We start from the raw sequence: 16554 nt of genomic DNA, 5'->3' as shown, positions 1-16554 counted from the left end.
CTAATCTAATAGTTCACCATCCAAACTATGATCAGAGTCTAAGCCCTATAATAGCCCAACGTAAAATGCTTTAATTGAATCACAAAGGGGAAAAGCTGTAATCCTATAAATCAGCCTCAAGAATTTGACATGCTGAGAATGCTTTTCTGGAACTTTTAATTGCATGACACAGCAGGCATCATAAGTCTGTAAAAAGGAATGCATTTCCTATAAGCAATCATGTTATATAATTTAAAATGCCACGCTAGTAATACTAGTTTTTGAGCCCACTGCATCACCCTTAGTAGTCAATATAAACCCTTCAGGCTTGGACAAATGTCTGTCTGTGTGAGCAAAAGGACAAATGGTTATCATACTTGGGTGGTAAAATGTGCCAGTGATAAGGTCAACATCCTCAATTCAATGGACAAAGAAGGGCTTTGGAGCAAGAACTGGGTCTGAATCTCAGCTCTGCTGCTTTCTAGCATGCTGCTTTGCATTTCTAGCATTTTTTTACCCCATCCAGGCAGGACTGAAAATCTAAAATTTTCATATAAGTAGTACATCAGAGTGATCATCTGGTAGAAAAGAGAAACCAGGGGAATTATCTAAAAGCTGTCTTTGCATGATGAATTTTCTGTTTTTATTTATATTTCAGGTTTATTTTGGATGCCCGAATGAAAAATATAATGTGTTATACAGTCAAACCATTCAGCTATCCCTTGGTCCTAGGCCTTAGCTATAAAATTTTACCACCCAGTGGTGGGAGGTTGTGAAGGTTACATTAGGTAATGTGCTCTGCGCCTGACACAGAGCATAGGTTCAGCAAAGCTTAGTCTCCTTCCGTTTCCTACTCCCCCCTCTTCTCTCCTAGTCTTTAGTTCAGATCCCAGGTGAAGAAATCTTATTAGTTCTGTCTTCTGCCCAAGGACATGCTCCTTTGTCAACCACCCATGTTGGAACCTTCAGTACCAGTCACCAAGGCAACAGGATGACTGAGTGGATGGATTCCCTACTCTCTTGATTCAAGACTGCCAGTCCTGGGTATTAGTCTCTTAAATAAAGAGAAGCACATTTTAAAGGGCCTTATTAACTGTTTTCTTGCTTCATTAGTAATTTGGAAAATTAAACACAGGGCAGAAATCCCAAAGAGGTACTCCATTTTATTTATTTTTTCATTTATTTGTACCAAATAAGCTAATAGCTTTATACAAGGAATAGATCATATGGAAAATGATTTTTAAAGATGCTCAACAGTTATGAACAGTTAGATACTAAATAGGTCCCTTTTTGAATATATTTTTTCACAATTGCTACATATTTTAAATGATCTTTAATGTTTGGCTGATTTGTGAATTGAATTCCAACCCCAAAACAATGTTCTATCTAATAGGATTGGTCAAAACTGGTTGGCAGTCACTTCAAAGATGGTATCACAAGTCTGATGTCATTTAAAAACTGTACATAATCAAGATTTGTTTTGGTTCAATAATGCGTATATCAAGTATGTATGGATCACACATACAAATGCAAATTTTTATGAAAAAATCTATAAAAATATGTTTAATGAAACTCACTTGGCCATAACTGGATAGAGTTAACGCCTTCCTGATTTTCTTCTAAAACACGCTTTCCTCCCTTCTCCTAGAGACCTTCTTGTCCTGTTTCATGCCCTCTTCCAACGTCACCTCCCCTTGCATACCTGCTCTGTTAATATTACCCTTTTTTCATGCTAGAAAGAATTTGTTTCACCTTCCTCCATGCTCCCACAGAAATTCGTAATTACCGTTACGGTACTTATCACATCATTTTGCAGTTGCTTACAGATGCCCCTTCCCCTCAAGTTATGTTCTCTTTAAGAGGGTCATCCATTCACTAGGTATTCATTTAGTACATTCTAAGGGTGAGGCCATCTGGTGGAGATTGGTTCCTGACTTCAAGGAGCTTAGAGCCTCATGGAAGAGAAAAATGTTAATCAAATTATCATGCAACGTATTATAAAAGTCCAATTCTAATTAGTGCCTCTACTATAGAAAAATAAACTTTCTATGAATGCATAAAAGAAAATAAATTTGACTTAAGTATAGGGATAAGGAAAGGCTTCCCTTAGTAAGAGACAACTGAGTGGAGGTATGAAGGATGAGTGGGCAGTAAATGGGCTAGGAGAAAGGAGAGGCATGGACATCTCCTATCTTATTTAGCTGTGTTTATTAATGATAAAAATGCATATCTGCATGCACATGTATACATATATGCACATCTACACACACACACACAATCACAGGGCTATGTGTGATCAGATTGCTTCAAATATTTTGAAATACAGAGTTTGCAGCAGACACATATGCCCTTGGCCCTCTCTGTGTTCTCCTGCATCTACGATGAACAGTTCCCAAGGACTGAGGCCACTTTTCCCCTCAAGCATACATATCTCTTTACTTCTGGTTCCTAGGGTTTTCTCTAGCTCCCCAGGAGTTTGCTATACAAAGGCAGAACAGCCTTGAAAAGGCTGAATCGAATGCTGGCCCCAGAGGCAACCAAAATCAAATGAGTAACAGCAGTTAGCCAATAAATACCCTGCTTTCTGCTTCACAGCTCTTGGCGGGACAATTCTGAAAATTGCTCTACCCACTTCCTCAGAGGTTTCCCACTGGGATGGAGCCTACCACGGTAACTTGCTCATTCAAAACCCTTTAATGTGTCCTCTCTCTTTCTGGTCCCACTATCCCCATGTCCTCACTTGTGCTTCGTAGGATCAGCTACCAGATAAAAGGGCTGTGCACAAGTCTTTGTTAGGGTGTGGTATGGGGCAGGATTCAAACTAAGAATGGAAGATGACTGTCTTTCAAGACACATGGGCAAATCAAATGTCTATCAGTACACCGTGAAATGCTTGTTTTTAGTACCCTGAGCTTTGACAAGACTACAATCACAGCTGTATTAACCTTTGCACGAGGATTTATTTTCATTGCCATGTTAATCTGGAAGCTTGCCATTCCCATTACATTCCAGTCAGTTTTCTGTCTCTGCCCTGTGGTCAGCTCTGAGTCATCAGTGATCCAGTGGCTTGCTGTCCATGAGTTGCCTAGAATCTTCTTGACACAGGCCAGGCATGGCCTGAGTAAGAAGGGTGGGGCTTGGAAAGAATAGGGTTTTTGGACATGGAGTGTTTTTTAGAAGAGAGCTTTAATTTTTCCAAAATTTTGTGTGTGTCATTTCTCTAGTGAAGTTTACTGCCAGTGGCTCTCGTCCCTTAGACTATAATTCTGGCAGTGGAGGAATGGGACAGCTCTAGAATATAATAGGACTATTTTTGGGGGAAATGAGGTGCAGGAGGCACAAAAATCTTGATATGACGTAATTTCTCCCTGTGTGATGAGAATATGTTCAACCTGCTTAAGGGAGATTGACACCTTTTCCTGTGAGTCCCTCTGTTTGTCTATTGCCCAAACAGGACCCTTTGCACTTTGCATATTTGCACTTTGGGAAGGTTATGTCTGGTAAGGTAAAGTTAGTAAATCTTGATTTTTTGATATAATTAAATTCAACATTTGTTGAGTGCCTGCCCTACGTTAAGCACTGTGCACAGACACTTTCCCAAGCTACTTCATTTAATTTACAGAGAAACCATGTGATAGAGACATCACTGTCCCATCATACAGATGAAGAAGCCAACTTAGAAAAGCTAAATTGCCATAAGCTAGCAATAGTAATATCAGGAGTTGAATGTAAACCTGGGCTCTTTCTAGCTCTTGGTGATTCAGTAGATTTGAAGACGTGTGATCTGCTGAAAAAGCAATAGCCAGCATAATTGTTACATTTCTCCTGATAGGGCTCTTGGAAAATTGTTTCTTTTCTTAATTATTCCCTTTATCTTCTGATAGAGATAATAACTCTTAAAAGGGCGTCTTGCACAAGGATTTTGTAGTAAAACAAATGATGTGATTTATTCCCCCATAGACTTAATGTAGAACATAGCAGCATTGTATTTACTAATGTAAAACCTACAATTTTGATTATCATAGGCATAATGAAACCCAATCTCAAAACGCAGCTGATGGTTAGTCACGGAAAACGAGTGCTATTCATCCATGAGATGTGAATATCCATTCCCAGCATGCCATACAGATCTTCACCTAAATCATTGCAACTTCTTTTTCCCTCTCCTTCTCTGCCCTCAAATAGACTTAGAAGGTTGAAAAGAGAGTGATTGTGTCTAAGTGTTTTGATATGCTTAGATTTATAATTATGTGCTTAAATGATAGTCGCGTCAAAAATAAACATCTTGTTTATGGAGAAAAGTGGAATATACTCTGTAGAATTTCATGACAACAGAACCCCTAAATCCTAATATGTTATCCAGAATGGCATTGTACTCATGTGTGCTCAAATATTCACATAGGATTTTCTAGAACTCAGATTTGATGGTTATTTTCCCATATTATATAGTTTGAAGTGCAAGATCTCCGAAGAGAGTGTGTGAAATCCAATCTTAGAGAATCCTTTTCTTTAGTTTCATTAATGTTAGAAACATGTTAAAGCTTCCTGGAGAGGTATTTTTAAAGCACCACTTCTTGTTTCCTTTACAGAAACAGGTAGCAGATCGCTGCAGGGACACCAAAATTGGAGGAATTTTGCTTGCTGCTAGAGAAACAGGGATGTTTACTAACTTGTCTGGTTAACCGTTTCTCTCCATTAAAAATACATAGGCTGGATAAAATTAAGAGAACTGGTTAATGAGCATAATCTGTCAATAAATTAAGGCGAGAAATTGCCAACTATCAGGCACAATTCTATTTGGGAAATTGTATCTGTTTATTTTAGGATATAACATTTGGCAAGTGAAAGAGCTAATCCATACGATGTATCTTTGTGGAAGGGTATTTGCTACTGAAAAGAATTGGTTCCAGCTGGCTAAGCATTTTGATATGTCCTTGAAGGCTCATACCCATTGCTGTATTAGAAGAACATGTTAGCTATTAGCATCTAAATTTTAAATGGATGGCTAAAGTAGGTTTGTGAGTGAGAAAGCCTAGGATACAAGAGGTATTGTTTTCCATGTCAAGGAAATTTCTACATCAATAGAATATTTAGTTAATTCCAAATTTGCTGGACAATCCAAAACCTTTTCGATTCACAGATTTGATCTTAAGTTCAAATTTCCAAGTTTCTCAAATTTCCAGGACTCTTAGTTTAATAAATGACAGTAATATAGCACAGGAGAGAAAATCCTCAGTCCTAGAGTTAGAAAGACCTGGGCCCATTCTCATCTCATTTGTTAGTGATAGGTCATACATCAAGTTATTTACTCTAAGTTTTAGTCTCCTTATCTATGAAATAGTGATAATTACAGGGCCTATTTCATGGGGCTGTAAGAATAAAATGAAATAATGGACATAAAGTGCTTAAGACACGGTAAGCTCTCCATTGTTAACCCTGTTTTTATTTGTTATCAATATATTATCCTGGGACAAAGGAAGGCAAGGATTACGAAAACTGATTCTTTCCTTAAGAATAGCAAATGTCCATATATGTGCAAATAAAAGACATCACCTAATATAGAGAAATACTCTAAAATCCTAATGGTAAAATACAAAAATTAAAATAAAGCAATTTTTTTTTTTGGCTGACTCAAACGTGTAATGATTGAATGATGTAGGTGAAAGATCGAAATATTTACTTATGATGTGAGCTCTACCAATTGACATACATATCTGTATTTTAACATATTTAATGTATTTAACATGTAATATAAGTTAATTTTTAAATGTTGCTTAGTTTTCATTGTCACATTTGTCTTCAGTGTCAATGCAATTGACACCACTAATGTTACTCTTTGTGTCATCGAACAGGTCTCCAGAACACCTATTTTTCAACTTCATGCACTTTGAGAATGGCAGTGTTTCAATCCATGTATGGGGCTATCACTGGAAAAGTTACGCAAAGCCTTAAGAATGCATTTAAATTTTATTAGGACTTTCTGGTTTTCATTTGTCCAATGGGTTTATGTTTATGATCACCACAATATGATCACTTGCTGAATTTCTTTGAAAGCAATCTTTTTAACTCTGTTTTAAAGTATTGAGTGAAGTGCTTTGGAATAACTAGCTTAGTACTGGGAGACAAAAGAAAGTTTCCCTGAGGAGGTGGCGTATGAAGTGAGCACTTAAACTGACGTGGGTGTTTAGTGGGGGGTAGTGGCAACAGTCCCCGAGGTATATTAATGACAGGGATTCCGGCCAAGGGCTAATGCACTAATCTAGGAGTAGAGTTTAGGCAGCAATCAACTAGGAATCAAGTGAAAAAGTCAGATCAGGTAGTCACATCGAAGAGTGAAGCACATAGATTTCGTCAAAGAGACAGGAAAGACAGTGGCCAATTGCATATAAGAGATGAAGGAAAGGTTATAACAGGTGCTCAAAATTATTTGTGAAATGAATGAGGAAAGGATCAAAAAGAAACTCATGGTTTCAAGCCAGAAATGATACAGTTGGCAAAAGAAGCTTGTCCAGTGCTCGAGAAGGTAAGAAATCCAGTGCGGCACTGGGAATATGTGACTGAAGGATAGGAATAGGTGAAATACCACTGATGGAGACTCAGGCATAGGAATCTTCCGTATATGGGCAGGGGTGGAAAGAAAGTTAGTGCAAGCTGGATTAAAAGCTGCCCATGCACTGAATGGCTGGGGTGTCGCTTTTTATTCTTAAGTAGTTATGCTGGAGTGGTTGCATTACATATATAGAAAACAACTGTAGAGTAGTAGAAAGAGAGTTGGACTTGAAATCAAGAAGAACCGCATTCACATCTCAGATTCACTACTTATTAGCTGTGTGTCTTTTGGCAAGTTATTTAATCTCTCAGATGGTTTGTTTTTTATAAACTCTGGAAAACATCATGTCTCTCACTGAGTGTGAGAATTAAATGAGCTCATCTACACAGTCTATAGCAAACCGCCTGCCACATGGTAAATATTCAGTTAAGGTCTTTTTCATCTTAATCTAGAAAGAAAAAAAAATTGAGAAATATCCAGCTTTTCCCTCAAAGTACCTGTTTCACTGGAGAACCCAAGTTTAGTCCAGGAAGGTGAGACAGGAAAAAGAAAGCATCGAGGACAGAGAGGCATCAATCTAACCAGAGAATCCTCTGTGAGTCTTGTTAAAAATCGTCATTGTGGGGGCTGGCCCCGTGGTCGAGGGGTTAAGTTCGTGCGCTCCGCTGCAGGCGGCCCAGTGTTTCGTTAGTTCAAATCCTGGGCGCGGACATGGCACTGCTCATCAGACCACGCTGAGGCAGCATCCCACATGCCACAACTAGAAGAACCCACAACGAAGAATACACAACTATGTACCGGGGGGCTTTGGGGAGAAAAAGGAAAAAATAAAATCTTTAAAAAAAAAAAAAATCGTCATTGTGACATCTATGACTATGTCCCCAACGGTGATATCTACGCTCCTGTCCTTTGCCTCTTTAAAAATCCTTCTTCCTGTCCCCATCTGTGGGCATGTGACTCATGTTTGCTCAATCCTAGACTTTCCCCAAGATTTCTGAATTGGGGCTAGATGAAAAGGCTCATTTTCTTTCCTGATTGCTGGACTGGAAAGTGTCAGCCCCTAGAGACACAAAACATTTTCTTATATGTAGGGATGCTTTACACTGGGGTATACATGGCACTTCAGCAGTCTTGGGAATTTAAAGAAGAAAATGGAAAATGTTTGGCAGTATCTCAGTCACCGCAGCTGATGTGGCAGACAGGCCATTACCAAAGGAAGCCATAAAGTGCTTTGGGTCAAGTCTAAAGAAGAAAAAGGGAAAGTGGCTGAAGAGACCTGGAGCCCGTAATCCAGAATAATGTCTGTATTCTCAACACAAAGTCACTGAACAAGCTTGTTTGGCAAAGCAACTAGTGCATTAGAACGAGGAATTGGGTCCTAAAGGGCTGGCTTGCTTATTATTATTCCAAAAATAACCTTAAGCAGCAGAGATACTCAGTGAAAGATTTGTACATGCCTGAGCCAGTGCTCCCACAGCTCCACCTGGGAGGGAAGATGGGAGAAGCAAGCGGGAGTGCCTGGTGGACGGAGACCCGAACAGGCAGGCTATGGACGGCAACTCCCTTGGAGGCCACTTTCGGTGGAAGGAAATAAAGGTAGAAAAGCGGATCCCTCTAGCCTCAGCTTCCCTAGGATTCTTCCATGGCAATAAAGTGGGTTCCTGGAGCAGAGTCAGAATCTCCTGTGGTCCCTGCCAAAATGAGATTTTCAGAGCCCCATTCTGGCCTAGAAATCTGCATTTTAACAAGCTCTGTGGGTACATCTTCAGCACTTGAAGTTTTGGAACTCTTGTTCTATAGTTTCAGATAAAAGAAATAACCCGAGGGGTCGGCCTGTTGGCGCAGCGGTTAAGTGTGCATGTTCCACCTTGGTGGCCCAGGGTTCTCCAGTTTAGATCCCGGGTGCAGACATGGCACTGCTTGGCAAGCCATGCTGTGGCAGGCATCCCACATATAAAGTAGAGGAAGATGGGCATGGATGTTAGCTCAGGGCCAGTCTTCCTCAGCAAAAAGAAAAGAAAAGAAAAAAGAAAGAAAGAACCTGAGAGATAACTGGCAGGATATGTATTGATCCTCTTCTAGTTTCTTCACAAAAGAGTGGTGCTTGGCATTCTCATGAGAATCTTACTCAGAGATTGGCTCTAAAAATTATTTGCTTGAGCACTGTGTTCTCTATAGAGGCATGAACCATTCCAGGAGGTCTGACTTCTTACCGCCTTCTGTAAAATAGAAGAAGGAAAATCTTTTTATTGTTCTTCATTCTGATCCACCAGCAACAGCCGATTTCTTCCTCTTCTTACCCCTTCAGCTGCATGGAAACTATATATCATACCTTTCACAGGTTTGCCTGGCCTCTTGTCATTTATTGACACCCAAGAGGCATTAGTGTATACTGTTCAACAGCTGGCCTTGGACTTTATCCACGTTTACTCCCAGCAATCAAAACTCTGCTTGTTCAGCATCCTTATAATCGCCTCTGCTTCCATGCAGACAGGCACGAGCCTCTTTTCTCTACCTGCCATTTAGTGATCGTGGCCAGGCTGAGTGACAAACACTCCAGTCTCCAACCCTTCCCACTCTGACAAGCTTTCATAATGGTTCCCGCTTTCCTCACACCTTTGCTAAAAGGTGAATACATGTTGACACATCACATTTTTTTTGGACATCTCTCTAGCAGCTGTCAGGATGAACTTGTATTTTCTGCTTGTTTTACACATTCTGTTATAAAGCCCAGGAGAGCCCTTGCCTTCTGGCTGTAGGGCAATGCCCACGCTCGGAGTTTTCCTATTTCTTGCAAATATTGGTCATCTGGTTACTAAAAGTGCTGCAACATTTATTCTAATTCAGGATTAACTTGAGGATCTTCAATGACTTCTTTACTCCTGAAAGAGAAGCACGATCAAGTCAGAATCAACCAATTGAAGATTCCATGCTGTTCCTGGTCTCTGTATTTATGCTAACCAATTCTTCGTTATTTCATTGTGGCATCTGAGCAGTACACGCTTATAAGACAGTGGACAACCAGCCTCCTGTTTATGAGGACTTCCTACCAAGATGTAACGAAAGAACTTGGAATCATTTATGGGACAGGTGAATATCTATTTTGTTTAGTGTCAGAAGACGCCTGAAATGATACTCTATAGCTAACAGGAATTTACAAGCCTCTAAATATTAATCTGGAATGAACTTTGGCTAATGCTACTGACTAAGACTAGCACCCTTAAAACTAAGAATTTGATTCCATTTTTCAAATTTAAAAATTATTTGCATGACAGAGAGAATGGTGAGAAGAGCCGAGGGAAAGGACAAGAAAAAACAAAAAAAGTAAGAGAAAGAAAAAGAAGGTCAGAGTGTAACTGAAAGAACATTCACTTTGGGGAGACATGGACATGGCTGGGCATCCTCGCTTAGCTGTCTGCCTGTATCACACTGAGTGAGCACATCAATAGCATTGGTGAGCGTGTCATGCACAAAGTTCTTGGCTTTCTCATTCTTAAAATATAGGTGATAATTCCTTTGGAGAAATCAAAGTTTTTGATGACAGAAAACAAAAAAACTGTGTTGGCTAAGTTAAACAGGACGGTGATTTTTTGGTGAGGTAATAGGGAACTCCCAGAAGCCTTAGGAAGATGGGTAAAGATGAGCAGAGCCTGAAGGAAGCCATGTGCAGCCATGATCCTACCACATTAAGTCTTTTGTGGAGTGATGGATGGGATGTTATTACAGAGGCCCTCCCACAGCCACTGCAAGCAGTCCTTGCGCCTTTGAGTAATTCCCTCAAGATCCGAATTTGTAGGCAGATGGACAAACCTAGGTACTGTGGCTACCTGCCAGCTGTGCCTTAGCTTCTAAGGAGCAAAGGAAAGACTTATCTGATACACTAACCTCTGGACTTTGATACTGACAATGAACCCTGCCTGCCTCCTGTCTTTGCAGTTCCCCAGACTAAGAAGAGTGTGCAGATGGCGGAAGGACTGACATTACAAATTTCCATTATGCTACATCACAGATTATTTTTAAAAACGTAGCAATAAAAGAAATACTTTGGGGGCCGGCTCTGTGGCCGAGTGGTTAAGTTCGTGCGCTCCGCTGCGGCGGCCCAGGGTTTGGATCCTGGACGTGGACATGGCACTGCTCGTCAGGCCACATTGAGGCGGCGTCCCACATCCCACAACCAGAAGGACGTGCAACTAAGATATACAACTGTGTACAGGGGCGGGGTGGGGAGATAAAAGCAGAAAAAAAAAAAAAAAAGATTGGCAACAGTTGTTAGCCCAGGTGCCAATCTTAAAAAAAAAAAAAAAAAAAATACTTTGGTAAATGTATCTGATGGCTAGCATGTGTTCAACAAACATCACTTGCATGGTTCTTTTTCCTGGTTACCCATTCACATTTTCACATATAGAATGAGGATTGCTATTTGCATGTTAACTATGAGAACACTGAGATAAATATTGAGGTTTTGACCAAGGTCACAGGGGATATTGATGCCAGAGCTAGGCAAGAGCTCCAGCTTCTGAGGAGTATGTAGACCTTGATATGCCAAGAAGAGGGAGAAAGATAAAAAAAGTTTTGTGTGTTTTTCCTACTCAAGGTCAGTAGAGAAGGAATTACCTTCTTTCTTATTGGATTTGAATTCAGATTAAGTTCTTTAATTTCCATCTTTGTCCCCAGTGTTTACTCAGTTGAGTCCCAGATTTCTTGTAATGAATAGGATAGCAGGACAGCAAGAAGAGAGGGTTAATATTCAGACATAATGTGCCACTGACTGCTGCGTGAGCCAGTTTTGGCTCATAGGTGTACTTGAAAACCCCCAGATTCCATCTGTTTCCTTCATTGCCTTAGGTGTTTGGAGTTAATTGATAAAGCTCGGCTCAACCTACCATTTTTGAAGAATACTTAATTTTTTTCTGGTATTTAAAAAGTCCAAATAGCTTAAAGACTAAGTATGGAAGCAAAAAGGAAAAGGGAAAATTGCTGACTTAACAGTTACTCATCCTCATCAGTGCTTTCTTGTACAGACATACATATAAGTAAGTGCATTGTACTCACTGCAATTTAGTGTCATGTTCCCCTAAATTAATACATTAGATTATTGTGTCCATGTCAACTACACCAGGAGCCATATATTCAAATATTAATGCATATATTGAACCATATTCCTTCTCTGGTGAAAACCAAAATGTACCATCCTGTTATTTCATACTGATGAGCACTGAGAAGTGATCAGCACTTCTTTGCATGGCATCTCTTAACTTCTTCTCTTTGCCACAAAGTTACCTGCACTTCTTTGCATGGCATCTCTTAACTTCTTCTCTTTGCCACAAAGTTACCTATCTCTGTCCTCAATGCCTCTCCTGTTCTTTGTGTTCCCTACAAGGCTCTGGTGCTACTCCACTAGGCCCTTCCTCCCAGAGGCTGCTGCTGATATCCCAAGACTGGCAGTGCTCTCAGGTGATCTGCTGTTCCAAGGGACACTGTATTCCCTCACTAGATGCCATTGCTCCCCAAGGTCGCTCATAGATACAGCCATCCAGTTGCCCCAGAGAGGAATCTCAGCTTCCTTTAGTTTTAGTTTGTTCTAAGGATCTCAGAGGTATATTTCTTGTGTGCCAGTGTTTTAGAAACTCTAGCTAAACATATCTTCCATTTTTTATAATTAACTATCTCTCCCCTAAGGAGCTTACATCTGGAGACCTCAACTCAATGAATTTAAATTTCACTTATAACAAGGTATTCCAAATTTTTTCCTCCCCTCCAATTTCTACCCTCTCCCACAGACACTACACACACTCTCAATGATAGGGCTTTATTACTAGCCCTTTCCTCTTTGAATCCTTGATTCCTCATGAAAACAAACTTGTGGAGGGCCACTGGATTTCCAGTGATGAACATGCCTACACTCAAACCAGAATCTTATTATATACCATATCCCATAGTCCAATCAATGAGCATCCAGTGAACCTGTTTCATCATAAAGATGCTTAGAGTTTTTTTGGCTGTTTGTTTTGGTGACTCGTTACAACTCTGTGTGAAGAAGCAGTTGCTTTATCACTTTGAAGGGGCCCTCGAAGCAGTGCTGTCCAACTGAACTTTCTCCAATGATAATGGAAATGTTTTATATCTCTGCTGCTCAAAACAGAAGCCACTAGCCACAGGTTACCAGTGAGTACTTGATCCGTGGCCAGTATTACTGAGGAACTCACATTTTAATTCTAGTTCATTTTAATAACATTTAATTATTTAAATAACTACACGTAGGCAGTGGCTACCATATTGGAAAATACAGTGGAAAGAAAGATTAAGAGCAGAAAATTCTTATTCTCGGTTCCATTAAACGTAGGTTGTAAATATTGAAGATATACATCTATTGAAACAACTGTAAAGAATAAAACAAACTTCAGTTTAGGTAAGACCCTGACACCATTAAATTACAAATGAAAGCAGGAAAGAAAAGAAATAGCAAAGAATAAGATTACCAAAAAGATTGTCAATAACACATAATTCAAACCGTATACATTGTCAATAAAACCAAAGAAGTGACTATTTGGGTTTAATGTCACCATGCAGAGCATGAAACAATTAAGAGAAACTGTTTCAAGTAAAATAATTTGGTCTTGAAGTGTAATGGGTAGAAGTAATTGCCTTGGCTGGCAGGCATCTACCTAATTTCCTGATTTTAATGTCTTAAATACAAGGCATGCAAGCACTAAAGCCAATTTTAAATAAACCCAGATTTTTTTACCTTTGGGTATCAAGCACGTTTAGAATGGAGAGAACAAGAAGAAAGTGTTAAGCAAAGACGACACGGACCACTGTGTGACATGAAGAGAAAGCAGGAGTACAATTAGGAAGCACATAAACTCATAAAGGGAAACATTGCTTATCCTCATGCACAGAATTTGCAATTATTCCTCAATAAATGTGATTTGTTGGAATTATGCTAAATTCAAAGCTCCAGGTCACATCTCTTTGAAATTGAGGTGGAAAGCTACAAGCAACTTAAAAATTGAAAACGGGGTTTCTGATATGTGCCTGGGACAAGAGCTTTGCTTCTGATGACTCGCAAGAGCTATGCTAATTTTTCTTTTTATAAATTCTGTCATTGTCATCATAATGGCTCTGGGATGCTGTGAGGATTAAATGCTTCTGTGCCTGAAATTCATTATGTCCTTACTAATTTTTACGTGGCAGGGAATTATAAATGCAGTGCATTGTAAAGTGCTGTACGGAGAAGGAGTTGGCAATGGGAATGAAGAAAGGGACAGATCAATCAAGACAGGTGGCTTTGTCTGCCCCGTCATTGTTCTTGTTGACTTTGTGGCATTGCTTTTGAATCCCAAGGGAAAGCGAAAGCGTGAAGGTAGGAGGGGTCTTATTTACAGCCCAGGAGCAAGTCTTCAGTGAGTAATCCATGAGAGACACCTCAGTTCTTGGAATTCAAAATGGGAAGGAAGCAAGATCATTTAATCCTTGAAGAATAATGGTAATCAATTCTTTATTTGGGGGCTAGACACACCACATAAAATATCTTTATCTCTGGATATTATATTTCAATTTTAAATGAAATGAAAATTTAAAATAACAGGCATATGGTGTACAAAATAGTAGGCAGCATGATAGAGTGAAAATGTTTGCTTCAGAGCCAAGCACACATAGATTTTAACACCACCAGCTCAATAATTATTTGTTGGAAATCCTAGAGAGATTTAAATTCTTTTAGCCTTGGTTTCCTCTGCTGTAAAGCAGGACCAAAACACTTCTCTGAAAGGCTCATCCTGGTTGTTAAGAGATAAGTTGTCAAAAACATATCATTGCCCAAAATAGTCACTGAATCAAGGTTAGTGTTTTTTCCCTCTCTGTGCTCTGTCCATTAGGTCTAAGACTTAAGGAAAGCAGAGTGCTTAAGACAAATGTGTAACTTGCTTTCCTAGTTGGAACTGTTGCCCCGAAGCCCTGCCTCCTTGCCTACCCTGGTGAATCAGGCTATGGCAATTTGAAGGAAAGCTGAAGGTCTCATTTATCATTTTCTTCTTAAGCTGGGAAGCTGTGAGGACCAGCCCTAAGCAGCCAGCCCATGCTAGCTTCCCCCTGGCCCCTTCAGCTCAGTGGAGCTAAAAGTGAAGAAAACAAAACAAAGCAAAAAGCATTGCTGGCCCCAGAAGGCAGTTACTTAAGTCTCCCCAAATGGAAAGTATTTAAAGGATGTCTTTTCAAACTTTTATGAGAAGCCTCAGTGTTCCCCACAAAGGGCGCCCTTCCATTCCTGGAGTGGAGACCACTTCTGTCTCCCCAAAGAAAAGAAAATGGCATGTGCCTCACTGACTGCCAAAAGTTCTGTGTAATAGCACTCCTGGGACTCTGGATACCTTCCCAATAACAGTGATAGTGATGACTGTGCTATGACCAGCATGCATTGTGAGTGTTTACAGGGCACTGAGACAGGTAATGTGTATACTTCCCACGACTCTCTAATACTTGGACTATTCGTTTCATGTCCATTTTATAGGGCAGTAAAGCTGAGCCTTAGAGTTTAATTTTCCCTTTCACATAGTTAGAAAACGGCAGAGTTGCAACTCAGATCTCAATCTGAAATCCACATCTATTTTCTTATTACACTGTCATTTTTAGCCATTTCCATCCATCATTTTAGCTTCTGAAAATCAGATTCCATACTTGATGAGGTTGGAGTAAACAGTGAAGAAAGGTATAGTTTCCTTAAAAAAGATAGGGAGATATTATGGGATGGTGGAACTAAAAAGCTTTTCACTGTCAATACAATTTTGAAAACATCTTTTTCTTTTTCTGAGCCACCCTGCTCTCACGTATAAAGGTACTTAATAATCTCTGTCCTACCTACAACAAGAGTTTGTTGATAGAATCTGAGAAGACGTTTTATGTGAAAATCATATAGGCTTATGTAATATTGCTGTTATTATTAAAATTAGACGTTATTAAATTTTATATCTCCGCAGGGGAGAGAGACCCTTTATCATCATCCACAGATCATATTGAATAGAATTGTACTTCTTTTGTCTTGTTCCATTTTCTTTCATAAGGACTCTCTTTTGGCCGTGAAATCGGAGGCCATTATAAAAACATCATGGGCTTTGCAGTGTGACAAACCTGGATTCCTTTGCTGGCTCCAACTCTTACGGGTCTGGCGCTTCACCACGGCAATTATTTGCATAGCCTGTGTCTCATTTCCCTCGGTCTATAATGAGGTTACTGCTACTACTTCTTTCATAAAACTTCTGTGAGGATTAATGAGATAACCAGGTAAAACCCATAGCCCTGGACTCAGTACACAGTAGGGGTCAATTGCTGCAGAGGCTTTTTCCAGCCCTGCTTAGCTGACCTGGAAGACTGCGCTAAAGCAGGATGGCTCCATGACACTACAAAAGTAACTTCCAGTCTTGAAATACTATGTGACAACCACGTGGAAATCCATGCAGTGCTGGTTGCACTAGATATACATGGGGGTTTTATTAAAAACAAAGATAGGTCCCTCTTAGGGGTTCTGATACTCTAAATCTTGGGTAGAGCCCAGGAATATGACTTTTTTTTTTTTGAGGAAGATTAGCCCTGAGCTAACTACTGCAAATCCTCCTGTTTTTGCTGAGGAAGACTGGCCCTGATCTAACATCCGTGCCCATCTTCCTCTACTTTATATGTGGGATGCCTACCACAGCATGGCTTTTGCCAAGTGGTGCCATGTCCATACTCGGGATCCGAGCTGGCGAAACCCGGGCGGTCAAGAAGTGGAACGTGTGAACTTAACCACTGCACCACCAGGCTGGCCCCAGAATATGACTTTTTAACAGACATCCAAGCAATTCTTATAGGAAACCAGCTTGAGAACCATGGTGTCCATTGATAAGACTAGTAATCTTTTTACACTGATATGTTTGTAGTTTTTGATATATCTCACACAGATTACACTTCAGAGAATGACTTCACGTGTCACTGCTTGGTTTATAAATCACCCAAGGAATATTTTAAGCCTATCAGGAAAATGCTAGGAT

Source organism: Equus przewalskii, chromosome 10 (assembly GCF_037783145.1).
Source record: "Equus przewalskii isolate Varuska chromosome 10, EquPr2, whole genome shotgun sequence".
NCBI classification, from domain to species: Eukaryota; Metazoa; Chordata; class Mammalia; order Perissodactyla; family Equidae; genus Equus; species Equus przewalskii.
The sequence above is the reverse complement of the archived record's forward strand: the minus strand, read 5'-3'. Positions refer to the sequence as shown.